Raw genomic sequence first — 13,423 nt, forward strand, 5'->3', positions numbered from 1 at the left:
TATATTTAGAATTTCGTTACTTTCCATGAGAGAGCATATTGAATTGGTGTGTATGCTCCAAAATAAAGTAGAAAAGGGCATTGTATATTTTTTATGACAGATTATATTCAGAGCCATTTTCTTTAAACATTGAAGTGCCTAGATAATATTTAGAGTTATTTCGATTTGCGTAAATTTACAATTTCGGTATTTTACATGAGAGAGCATATTGAGTTGGTGTATATACTCCAAAAAAGAGTAGAAAACGGCATTGTATATTTTTTATGACAGATTATATTCAGAGCAATTTTTCTTTTAACATTTGGGTACCTAGACAATATTTAGAATTTTTTTAATTTGCGTAAATTTATATTTTCGGTATTTTACATGAGAGTCCATATTGAGTTGGTGTATATACTCCAAAACAGAGTAGAAAAGGGCATTGTATATTTTTTCTGACAGATTCTATTCAGAAAAATTTTGCTTTTAACATTGGGGTGCCTAGATAATATTTAGATTTTTTTTGATTCATTTAAATATAGAATTTCTGTATTTTACGTAAGAGAGCATATGGAGTTGGTGTATATACTCCAAAACAGAGTAGAATAGGGCATTCTAAATTTTCTCTGACAGATTATATTCAGAGACATTTTCTTTTAACTTTGGGGCGCCTAGATATTATTTAGATTTTTTTTGATTCACGTAAAATTAGAAATTTGCTCTTTTACATTACAGAGCATATTGAGTTGGTGTATATACACCAAAAAAGAGTAAAATTGGGCATTGTAGGTTTTTTCTGAAAGATTATATTTAGAGAAATTTTGCTTTTAACTTTGGGGTGCCTAGACAATATTTAGGTTTTTTTTGATTGACGTAAATTTAGAATTTCGGAATTTTACATGAGAGAGCACACTGAGTTGGTTTATATACTTCAAAATAGACTAGAATAAGGCATTGGATATTTTCTCTAACAGACTATATTCAGAGCCATTTGCTTTTAACTGTGGGGTGCCTAGATATTATTTAGATTTCTTTTGATACACTTAAATTTAGAATGTCGGTATTTTACATGAGAGAGCATATTGAGTTGGTGTATATACTCCAATAATGAGTAAAATAGGGCATTGTATATTTTTTCTGAAAAATTATATTCAAATAAATTTTCCTTTTAACATTGGGGTGCCTAGATAATATTTAGAATTTTTTCGATTCACGTAAAATTAGAATTCCGGTATTTTACAAGATAGAGCATACTGAGTTGGTGTATATACTACAAAATAGAGGAGAATAGGGCATTGTATATTTTCTCTGACAGATTATATTCAGAGCAATTTTGTTTTTAACATTGGGTTGCCTGGAAAATATTTAGATTGTTTCGATTCGGGTAAAATTATAATTTCTGTATTTTACATGAGAGAGCATATTGAGTTGGTGTATATACTACAAAACAGAGTAGAATAGGGCATTGTATATTTTCTCTGACAGAATATATTCAGAGCAAGTTTGTTTTTAACATTGGGGTGCGTAGATAATATTTAGATTTTTTCTATTCTGTTAAAATTAGAATTTCTGTATTTTACATGAGAGAGAATACTGAGTTGGTGTATATACTCCAAAACAGAGTAGAAACGGGCATTGTATATTTTTATGACAGATTATATTCAGAGAAATTTTGCTTTTAACTTTCGGGTGCTTAGATAATATTTAGAATTTTTTGGATTCACGTAAAATTAGAATTTTGATATTTTACATGAGAGAGCATACTGAGTTGGTGTATATACTCCAGAACAGAGTAGAATAAGGCATTGTATATTTTTTCTAACTGACCATATTCAGAGCCATTTTATTTTAATTATGGGGCGCCTAGATATTATTTAGATTTTTTTCCATTCGCTTAAATATAGAATTTTTTTATTTTACAGGAGAGAGTATATGGAGTTGGTGTATATACTCCAAAACAGAGTAGAATAGGGCATTGTATATTTTCTCTGAGAGTTTATATTCAAAGCAATTTTGTTTTTCACATTGGGGTGCCTAGATAATATTCACATTTTTTCGATTCGGGTGAAATTAGTATTTCTGTATTTTACATGAGAGAGCATACTGAATTCGTGTATATACTCCAAAACAGAGTAGAATAAGGCATTGTATATTTTCTCCAACAGACTATATTCAGAGCCATTTTCTTTTAACTTTGGGGCGCCTAGGTATTATTTAGATTTTTTTCGATTCACGTAAAATTGGAATTTCTGTATTTAACATGAGAGAGCATATTGAGTTAGTGTGTACACTACAAAACAGAGTAGAAAAGTGCATTGTATATGTTTTCTGTCAGATTATATTCAGAGCAATTTTTCTTTTAACATTGGGGTTCCTAGATACTATTTAGATTTTTTTCGATTCGCTTAAATATAAAATTTCTGTATTTTACATGACAGATCATATGAAGTTGGTGTATATACTCCAAAACACAGTAGAATAGGGCCTTGTATATTATTTCTGACAGATTATATTCAGAGTAATTTTGTTTTTAACATTGGGGTGCATAAATAATATTTAGATATTTTTCGATTCTCTTAAATATACAATTTCTGTATTTCACACGAGAGCATATGGAATTGGTGTATATACTCGAAAACAGAGTAGAATAGGGTATTGTATATTTTATCTGACAGATTATATTCAGATCAATTTTGTTTTTAACATTAGGGTGCCTAGATAATATTTAGACTTTTTCGATTCGGGTAAAATTAGAATTTCTGTATTTTACATGTGAGAGCATACTGAGTTGGTGTATATACTCCAAAACAAAGTAGAATAAGGCATTGTATACATTTTCTAACAGATTATATTCAGAGCCATTTTCTTTTAAGTTTGGGGTGCCTAGATATTACTTAGATTTGTTTCAATTCACGTAAAATTAGAATTTTGGTATTTTACATGGGAGAGCATATTGAGTTTGTGTACATACTCCCAAACAGTGTAGAAAAGGGCATTGTATAATTTTTTCTGCCAGATTATATTCAGAGCAGTTTTGCTTTAACATTGGGGTGCCTAGATAATATTTAGATTCTTTCGATTCACGTAAATTTAGAATTTCGGTATTATACATAAGAGAGCATACTGAGTTGGTGTATATACTCCAAAACAGAGTAGAATAAAGCATTGTATATTTTTTCTGACACATTATATTCAGGGCAATTTCTTTTAGCATTGGGGTGCCTAAATAATATTTATATTTTTTTGGATTCGCTTAAATTTATAATTTCTGTATTTTACATGAGAGAGCGTATGGAGTTGGTGTATATACTCCAAAACAGAGTAGAATAGAGCATTTTATATTTTTTCTGACAGATTATTTTCAGAGCAATTTTGTTTTTGACATTTGGGTGCCTAGATAATATTTAGATTTTTTTCGATTCGATTAAATATAGAATTTCTGTATTTTACATGAGAGAGCATATGGAGTTGGTGTATATACTCCAAAAATGAGTAAAATAGGGCATTGTATATTTTTTATGAGAAATTATATTCAGAGAATTTTTGCTTTTAACATTGGGGTGCCTAGATAATATTTAGATTTTTTTCGATTCACGTAAAATTAGAATTATGGTATTTTACAAGATAGAGCATACTGAGTTGGTGTATATACTCCAAAAAAACTGTAGAATAGGGCCTTGTATATTTTTTCTGACAGATTATATTCAGAGCAATTTTGTTTTTAACATTGGGGTGCCTGGATAATATTTAGATTTTTTCGATTCGGGTAAAATTAGAATTTCTGTATTTTACCTGAGAGAGCATATTGAGTTGGTGTATATACTACAAAAAAGCGTAGAAGAGGGCATTGTATATTTTCTCTGACAGATTATATTCAGAGCAATTTTCCTTTTAACATTGGGGTGCCAAGATAATATTTAGATTTTTTTCAATACCATTAAATACATAATTTCGGTATTTTACATGAGAGAGCACATGGAGTTGGTGTATATACTCCAAAACGGAGTAGAATAAGGCATTGTATATTTTTTCTATCAGTCTATATTCAGAGACATTTTCTTTTAACCTTGGGGCGCCTAGATATTATTTAGATTTATTTTGATTCGTGTAAAATTAGAATTTCGGTATTTTACTTGGGAGAGCATATGGAGTTGGTGTATATACCCCAAAGCTGATTAGAATAGGGCATTGTATATTTTTTCTGACAGACTATATTTAGAGCAATTTTGTTTTTAACATTGGGGTGCCTAGATAATATTTAGATTTTTTTCAATTCATGTAAAACTTGTATTTCGCTATTTTGCATGAGAGAGCATAGTGAGTTGGTGTATATACTCCAAAAATGAGTAGAATAAGGCATTGTATATTTATTCTAACAGACTATATTCAGAGCCATTTTCTTTTAACTTTGGGGAGGCTAGATTTTATTTAGATTTTTTTCGATTCACGTGAAATTTGAATTGCGGTATTACACATGAGAGAGCATATTGAGTTGGTGTATATACTCCAAAACAGGGTAGGAAAGGGCATTGTATATTTTTTCTGACAGATTATATTCAGAGCAATTTTGCTTTTTACTTTGGGGTGCCTAGATAATATTTAGAATTATTTCGATTCGCTTAAATATAGAATTTTTGTATTTTACATGAGAGGACAATGAGTTGGTGTATATACTCCAAAAAAAGTGGAATAGTGTATTGTATATTTTTTTCTGACAGATTATTTTCAGAGAAATTTTTTTTTTAACATTGGGTTGCCTAAATAATATTTAGATTTATTCGATTCAGGTAAAATTAAAATTTTTGTATTTTACATGACAGAGCATACTGTATTGGTGTATATACAACAAAACAGAGCATAAAAGGGCATTGTATATTTTTACTGACAGATTATATTTAGAGCAATTTTGCTTTTCACATTGGGGTGCCAGGATAATATTTAGATTTTATTTGATTCTCTTAAATATAGAATTTCTGTATTTTACAAGAGAGAGCATATGGAGTTGGTGTATATACTCCAAAACAGAGTAGAATAGGGCATTGTATAGTTTTCTGACGGATTATATTCAGAACAATATTGTTTTTAACATTGGGGTGCCTAGGTAATATTTAGATTTTTTTTCGATTAACGTAAAATTAGAATTTCGGTATTTTACATGAGAGAGCATACTGAGTTGGTGTATATACTCCAAAACAGAGTAGAATGGGGCATTGTATATTTTCTCTGACAAATTATATTCAGAGCAATTTTTTTTTAACATTGGGTTGCCTAAATAATATTTAGATTTTTTTGAATCGGGTATAATTAGAATTTCTCTATTTTACATGAGAGAGCAACCTGAGTTGGTGTATATACTCCATAACAGATTAGAATAAGGCATTGTATGTTTTTTATAACAGACTATATTCAGAGCCATTTTCTTTGAACTTTGAGGTGCCTGGATATTATTTAGATTTTTTTGATTCGCAAAAAATTAGAATTTCGGTATTTTACCTGAGAGAGCATATGGAATTGGTGTATATACTCGAAAACAGAGTAGAATTGGGCATTGTATATTTTTTCTGACAAATTATATTCAGAGCAATTTTGTTTTTAACATTGGGGCGCCTAGGCAATATTTAGATATTTTTGATTCAGGTAGAATTAGAATTTCTGCAATTTACATAAGAGAGCATATTGATTTGTTGTATATAGTACAAAACAGAGTAGAAAAAGGCATTATATATTTTTTCTGACAGACTATATTCAGAGCAATTTTGCTTTTAACCTTGTGGTGCCTAGATAATATTTAGATTTTTTTCGATTCGATTACATATGGAATTTCTGTATTTTACATGAGAGAGCATATGGAGTTGGTGTATATTCTCCAAAACGAAGTAGAATAGGGCATTGTATATTTTTTCTGACAGATTATATTCAGAGCAATTTTGTTTTTAACATTGGGGTGCCTAGATAATATTTAAATTTTTTTCGATTTGGGTAAATTTAGAATTTCTGTATTTTACATGAGAGAGCATACTGAGTTGGTGTATATACTCCAAAACAGAGTAGAATAAGGCATTGTATATTTTTATATCAGACTATATTCAGAGCCATTTTTTGTAACTTTAAGCGCCTAGATATTATTTAGATTTTTTTCAATTCACATAAAATTAGAATTTCGTTATTTTACATGAGAGAGTATATTGAGTTGGTGTATATACTCAAAACAGAGTACAAACGGGCACTGTATAATTTTTCTGACAGATTATATTCAGAGAAATTTTGCTTTTAACATTGGGGTGCCTAGATAATATTTAAATTTTTTTCGATTTGGGTAAATTTAGAATTTCTGTATTTTACATGAGAGAGCATACTGAGTTGGTGTATATACTAAAAAATAAAGTAGAAAATGGCATTGTATATTTTTTCTGACATATTATGAGCAATTTTGCTTTTAAAATTGGAGTGCCTAGGTAATATTTAGATTCTTTTCAATTCGCTTAAATATAGAATTTCTGTATTTTACATGAGAGAGCATATGGAGTTGGTGTATATACTCCAAAACAGAGTAGAATAGGGCATTGTATATTTTTTCTGACAGTTTATATTCAGAGCAATTTTGTTTTTAACATTGGGGTGCCTAGATAATATTTACATTTTTTCGATTTGGGTAAAATTAGAATTTCGTTATTTTACATGAGAGAGGACAATGAGTTGGTGTATATACTACAAAACAGAGTAGAATGAAGCATTGTATATTTCTTCGGACAGACTATATTCAGGGTAATTTTGCTTTTAACATTGGTGTACCTAGAGAATATTTAGATATTTTTCGATTCGCTTAAATATAGAGTTTCTGTATTTTACATGAGAGAGCATATGGAGTTGGTTTATATACTCCAAAACAGAGTAGAATAGGGCATTGTATATTTTTTCTAACAGATTATATTCAGAGCAATTTTGTTTTTAACATTGGAGTGCCTAGATAATATTTAGATTTTTTTCAGTTCGCTTAAATATAGAATTTCTGTATTTTACATGAGAGAGCATACTGAGTTGGTGTATGTACTCCAAAACCGAGTAGAATAAGGCATTGTATATTTTTTCTAACAGACTATATTCAGACCCATTTTATTTTAACTTTGGGTTGCCTACATATTATTTAGATTGTTTTCGATTTGCGTAAAATTAGAATTTCGGGGTTTTACATGAGAGAGCACACTGAGTTGGTGTATATACTACAAAAGAGAATAGAATAGGGCATTGTATATTTTTTTTGACAGATTATATTCAGAGAATTTTGCTTTTAACATTCGGATGCCAAGATAATTTTTAGATTTTTTCGATCAGGGTAAAATTAGAATTTCTGTATTTTACATGAGAGAGCATATTGAGTTGGTGTATATACTACAAAATAGAGTAGAAAAGGGTATTGTATATTTTTTCGGACAGATTATATTCAGTGTAATTTTGCTTTAACATTGCGGTGCCTAGATAATATTTAGATTTTTTCGATTCGGGTAAAATTAGAATTTCGGTATTTTACATCAGAGAGCATATTGAGTTGGTGTATATATTCCAAAATAGAGTAGAATAAGGCATTGTGTATTTTTTCTAACAGACGATATTTAGAGCCATTTTCTTTTAACTTTGGGGTGCCTTGATATTATTTAGATTTTTTTCAATTGCCGTAAAATTAAAATTTCGGTATTTTACATGAGAGAGCATATGGAGTTGGTTTATATACTCCAAACAGAGTAGAAAAGGGCGTTGTATATTTTTTCTGACAGATTATATTCAGAGCTATTTTGCCATTAACATTGGGGTTCCTAGATAATATTTACATTTTTTTCGATTCACGTAAAATTAGAATTTCGGTATTTTTACAAGACAGAGCAAACGGAGTTGGTGTATATACTCCAAAACAGAGTAGAATAGGGCATTGTATATTATTTTTGACAGATTATATTCAGAGAAATTTTGTTTTTAACATTGGGGTGCCTAGATCATATGTAGATTTTTTCGATTCGGGTAAAATTTGAATTTTTGTATTTTAAATGAGAGAGCATACTAAGTTGGTGTTTATACTCCAAAACATAGTAGAATAGGGCATTGTATATTTTTTCGAACAGACTATATTCAGAGCCATTTTCTTTTAACTTTGGGGCACCTACATAATATGTAGATTTTTTTGGAATCACGTAAAATTAGAAATTCGGTATTTTACATGAGAGAGCACACTAAGTTGGTGTATATACTCCAAAAGAGACTAGAAAATGGCATTGTATATTTTTTCTGAACGATTATATTCAGAGCAATTTTGCTTTTAACATTCGGGTGCCTAGATAATATTTAGTTTTTTCTTTTTGATTCACGTAAAATTAGAATTTCGGTATTATACATTATAGAGCACACTGAGTTGGTGTATATCCTCCAAAACAGTGTAGAGTAAGGTATTGTATATTTTTTCTGACAGATTATATTCAGAGAAATTTTGCTTTTAACATTAAGGTGCCTAGATAATATTTAGATTTTTTTCGATTCGCTTAAATATACAATTTCTCTATTTTATATGAAAGAGCATATGAAGTTGGTGTATATACTGCAAAACAGAGTAGAATAGGGCATTGCATATTTTTCTGACAGATTATATTCCGAGAAGTTTTGTTTTTAACATTGGGGTTCCTATATAATATTTAGATTTTTCCCATTGTGGTAAAATTAGAATTTCTGTATTTTACCTGAGAGAGCATACTGAGTTGGTTTATATACTCCAAAACAGTGTAGAATAAGGCATTGTATATTTTTTCTAACAGAGTATATTTAGAGCCACTTTCTTTTAACTTTGGGGCACCTAGATATTATTTAGATTTTTTTCGATTCGCGTAAAATTAGAATTTCGGTATTTTACATGAGAGAGCATACTGTGTTGGTGTATATACTCCAAAACAGTGTAGAATAGGGCATTGTATATTTTTTCTGATAGATTATATTCAGAGAAATTTTGTTTTTATCATTGGCGTGCCTTCATAATGTTTAGATTTTTTCGATTCGGGTAAAATGACAATTTCTGTATTTTACATGAAAGAGCATTTTGGGTTTGTGTATATAATACAAAACAGAGTAGAAAATGGCATTTTGTATTTTCTCTGACAGATTATATTCAGAGCAATTTTGCGTTTAACATTGGGGTGCCTAGATAATATATAGATTTTTTTCGATTCACGTTAAATTAGAATTGCGGTATTTTACATTGGAGACCATACTGAGTTCGTGTATATACAACAAAACAGAGTAGAAAATGGCATCATGTATTTTTTCTGACAGATTATATTCAGAGCAATTTTGCTTTTAACATTGGGGTGCCTAGATAATATTTAGATATTTTTCGATTCGCTTAAATACAGAATTTCTGTATTTTAGATGAGAGAGCATATGGAGTCGGTGTATATACTCCAAAACAGAGTAGAATAGGGCATTGTATATTTTCTCTGATAGATTATATTCAGAGCAATTTTGTTAATATCATTGGGTTGACTAAATAATATTTAGATTTTTTCTATTCGGGTAAAATTAGAATTTCTGTATTTTAAATGAGAGATCATACTGAGTTGGTGTATATACTTCAAAAAAAAGGAGAATAAGGCATTGTATATTTTTTCTAACAGACTATATTCAGAGCCATTTTCTTTTAACTTCGGGGCGCCTAGATATTATTTAGATTTTTTTCGATTCATTTGAAATTAGAATTTCAGTATTTTACATCAGCGAGCGTATTGAGTTGGTGTATATCCTCCAAAAGAGAGTAGAATAAGGCATTGTATATTTTTTCTAACAGACTATAGTCAGAGCCATTTTCTTTTAACTTTGGGGTGCATAGATAATATTTAGATTTTTTTAGATACATGTAAAATTAGAATTTCTTTTTTTTACATGAGTGAGCATACTGAGTTGGTGTATATACACGAAAACAGAATAGAATAAAGCATTGTATATTTTTTCTGACAGATTATATTTAGAGCAACTTTGTTTTTAACATTTGGTTGCCTAGATCATATTTAGATTTTTTTCGATTCAGGTAAAATTAGAATTTCTGTGTTTCACAAGAGAGAGCATATCGTGCTGGTGTATATACTCCAAAACAAATTTAAAAAGGGCATTGTATATTTTTTCTTGCACATTATATTTAGAGTAATTTTGCTTATAACCTTCGGGTGCCTAGATAATATTTAAATTTTTTGCGATTCGCTTAAATATAGAATTTCTGTATTTTACATGAGAGAGCATATAGAGTTGGTCTATATACTCCAAAAAAGAGTAGAATAGGGCATTGTATATTTTTTCAGACACATTATATTCAGAGCAATTTTGTTTTTAATATTGGGGTGCCTACATAATATTTAGATTTTTTTCGATTCGCTTAAATATAGAAGTTATGTATTTTACATGAGAGAGCATATTGAGTTGACTTATGTACTACAAAACAGAGTAGAAAAAAGCATTGTATTTTTTATCTCACAGATTATATTCAGAGCAATTTTGCTTTTAACATTGGGGTGCCTAGATAATATTTAGATTTTTTTCATTTCGCTTATATATAGTATTTCTGTATTTTACATGAGAAAGCATATGGAGTTGGTGTATATACCCCAAAACAGAGTAGAATAGGGCATTGTATATTTTTTCTGACATACTACATTCAGAGCAATTTTGTTTTAACATTGGGGTGCCTAGATAATATTTAGATTTTTTTCGATTCACGTAAAATTAGAATTTCGGTATTTTACATGAGAGAGCATACTGAGTTAGTGTATATACTCCAAAACAGAGTAGAATAAGGCATTGTAAATTTTTTCTATTAGACAATATTCAGAGCCATTTTCTTTTAACTTTAAGGCACATAGATATAATTTACATTTGTTTCGATTCGCATAAAATTAGAATTTCTGTATTTTGCATGAGAGAGCATATTGAGTTGGTGTATATACTTCAAAACAGAGTAGAAAAGGGCGTTTTATATTTATTGTGACAGATTATATGCAGAGCAATTTTGTATTTAACATTGTGGTGCCTAGATAATATTTATATATTTTTTTGATTTGCTTAAATATAGAATTTCTTTATTTTACATGAGAGAGCATATGGAGTTGGTGTATATACCCAAAAATAGAGTTGAATAGGGCAATGTATATTTTTTCTGAAAGATTATATTCAGAGCAATTTTGTTTTTAACTTTGTGGTGCCTAAATAATATTAAATTTATTTAAATTAACGTAAAATTATAATTTCTCTATTTTACAGGAGAGAGCATACTGAGTTTGTGTATATACTCCACAACAGAGTAGAATAAGGCATTGTATATTTTTTCTAACAGACTGTATTCAGAGACATTTTCTTTTAACTTTGGGGCGCCTACATATTATTTAGGTTTTTTTCAATTAGCGTACAATTAGAATTTCGGTATTTTACATGAGAGAGCATATTGAGTTTGTGTATATACTCCAAAAAAGAGTATAAAGGGGCATTGTATATTTTTTCTGACAGATTATATTCAGAGCAATTTTGCTTTTAACATTCGGGTGCCTAGATAATATTTAGATTTTTTTCGATTCACTTAAATATAGAATTTCTGTATTTTATATGAGAGAGCATATGGAGTTGGTGTATATACTCCAAGAAAGAGTAGAATAGGGCATTGTAAGCTTCTTCAGACACTATATATTCAGAGCAATTTTGTTTTTAACACTGCAGTGCCTAGAAAATATTTAGATATTTTCAATTCGGGTGAAATTAGAATTTCTGTATTTTACATGAGAGAGCATAGTGAGTTGGTGTATATACTCCAGAAAAGAGTAGAATAAGGCATTGTATATTTTTTCTTACAGGCATTATTCAGAGCCATTTTCCTTTACCTTTGGGGCGCATAGATATTATTTACATTTATTTTGATTCGCGTAAAATTAGAATTTTGCTATTTTACATTAGAGAGCATATTGAGTTGGTGTATATACTTTAAAATAGAGTAGAAAAGGACATTGTATATTTTTTGTGACAGATTATATGCAGAGAAATTTTGCATTTAACATTGTGGTGCCTAGATAATATTTTGATTTTTTTCAATTTGCTTAAATACAGAATTTCTGTATTTTATATGAGAGAGCATATGGAGTTGGTGTATATACTCCAAAACAGAGTAGAATAGGGCATCGTATATTTTTTCTGACAGATTATATTCAGAGCAATTTTGTTTTTATCATTGGGGTGCCGAGATAATATTTAGATTATTTCGAGTCACGTAAATTTTGAATTTCGGTATTTTACATGAGAGAGCATATTGAGTTGGTGTATATACTCCAAAACAAAGTAGAAAAGGGCATTGCATATTTTTACTGACAGATTATGTTCAGAGCAATTTTGCTTTTAACTTTGGGGTGCCTAGATAATATTCAGATTCTCTTAGATTCACGTAAAATTAGAACTTCTCTATTTTACAGGAGAGAGCATACTGAGTTTGGGTATATACCCCAAAACAGAGTAGAATAGAACATTGTATATTTTCTCTAACAGACTATATTCAGAGACATTTTCTTTTAACTTTGGGACGCATAGATATTATTTAGATTTTTTTCAATTCGCGTAAAATTAGAATTTCTGTATTGTACAGGAGAGAGCATATTGATTTGGTGTATATAGTCCAAAGCAGAGTAGAAAAGGGCATTGTATATTTTTTTCTGACAGATTATATTCAGAGCAATTTTTCTTTTAACATTCGGGTGGCTAGATAATATTTAGATTTTTTTTGATTCACGTAAAATTAGAATTTCGGTATTTTACATGAGAGAGCATACTGAGTTGGCTTATATACTCCAAAAAAGAGTAGTACAGGGCATTGTATATTTTTTCTGACAGATGATATTCAGAGCAATTTTGTTTTTAACATTGGGGTGCCTAGATAATATTTAGATGATTTCGATTTGGGTAAAATTAGAATTTTTGTATTTTACAGGAGAGAGCATATAAAGATGGTGTATATACTCCAAAAAAAAGTAGAATAGGGCATTGTATATTTTTTCTGAGAGATTATATTCAGAGCAATTTTGTTTTTAACATTGGGGTGCCTAGATTATATTTAGATTTTTTTCGATTCGCTGAAATATAGAATTTCTGTATTTTACATGAGAGAGCATATGGAGTTGGTGTATATACTCCAAAAAAGAGTAGAATAGGGCATTGTATATTTTTTCTGACAGATTATATTCAGAGCAAATTTGTTTTTGACATTGGGGTACCTTGATAATATTTATATTTTTTCGATATGGGTAAAATTAGAATTTCAGTATTTTACATGAGAGAGCATACTGAGTTGGTGTATATACTCCAAAACAGAGTAGAATAAGGCATTGTATATTTTTTAACAGACTATATTCAGAGCCCTTTTCTATTAACTTTAGGGCACCTAGAT

The sequence above is a fragment of the Callithrix jacchus genome, chromosome 19 (assembly GCF_049354715.1).
Source record: "Callithrix jacchus isolate 240 chromosome 19, calJac240_pri, whole genome shotgun sequence".
NCBI classification, from domain to species: Eukaryota; Metazoa; Chordata; class Mammalia; order Primates; family Cebidae; genus Callithrix; species Callithrix jacchus.